Raw genomic sequence first — 1,186 nt, 5'->3', positions numbered from 1 at the left:
AATAAACACAGACATGGATTTAGCTAATGAAATTCATGCATACAGCTGAACTGTAGACACAAGTTTGGGCTGAAGAATAACATACCCTGCTAGGCAGCAAAAATTCTACCCAAAAGGTAAACCTTAAACAACCAAGAAAATACCAAGCAAGGTATTTTCTGGCTTTGCATCCACCTGTATCCTAGAAGTGTTCAAATCCAAATGCCCTCATCCTGTACAAGTTTCCTGGGATTTTCTGTTTGGGTTGCCGTGCATGATCTGAAGCACCAAAATTATGTATCTAAGCACTGAACGTGTGAGCAGTAATCAGCAAGGCAATTCAAGTCTGATAGCTCTTATCATTAGCACTAATTTCACTCAAAACCATGGAAAGGCAAGGAGTTAAAAGGACCTTCAGGGAACCATCGCTGCCTCCTCCTCTGTACAACAGGCATTTATCTTCACAAGAAAATCCAGATTCCTGAATTCCAATGAAGGAAAAAAGATATCTCCACATATTAGGAACCCCTCCAGGTGAATTAAATGTTTTGTCTCCTCATGTGGAGAAACAGCTGGTGCAGCACTAGCATCCCTGTAATGTGTTCAGCCTATGTTTGATCTGTGTATCTCTTCCCTAAAGGCAGCTGCAATGAAAACTTCCCATGGTGACAAAACCTTCTTTTCTCATCACAAGGACACACATTCCATACCTGGGCAGATGCCTTCAGGAGACACTTATGAACTTGCCAGCTACAAAACAAGAAGGAGCCAATCAGGACTGTAATTCTCTCAAGCAACAGTCAGGAAACAGTAGAAGCTTTCAGAGCAGTCCTGAAACTCCACAAAGGGGTAGTCATAGTGACCACTTTACAGTGCTCTTTGTACAGACCAACAACCCTGGGTGGCAAATGGAGGTAACCTCTATGAAGCTCCTGGTAACACAAGAAAAAAAAAAAACATTCATGTGCACCTGCTTTGGGTGATGTTGGCACACATCAAGTGATGGGTGCCCTGGATGAGTGTTATTCAGGAGTATGTGCCTGGTGTGGAATCACAATTGCACATGCTCATGGGAGTTTTATTAACAGCTTGTTGTCAGCTATAATTCAATCTTTAAAGCACTCAGTACTACAGAATACAAGAAGGTCATCTTCTGCTGACCACTTGTCCAATATAGAATGATATTATCATTAACAGGCAGACCAGC

Source organism: Merops nubicus, unplaced genomic scaffold (genome assembly GCF_000691845.1).
Source record: "Merops nubicus isolate BGI_N331 unplaced genomic scaffold, ASM69184v1 scaffold35745, whole genome shotgun sequence".
In the NCBI taxonomy this organism is placed as follows: Eukaryota; Metazoa; Chordata; class Aves; order Coraciiformes; family Meropidae; genus Merops; species Merops nubicus.
This window is presented reverse-complemented; position numbering follows the sequence as displayed.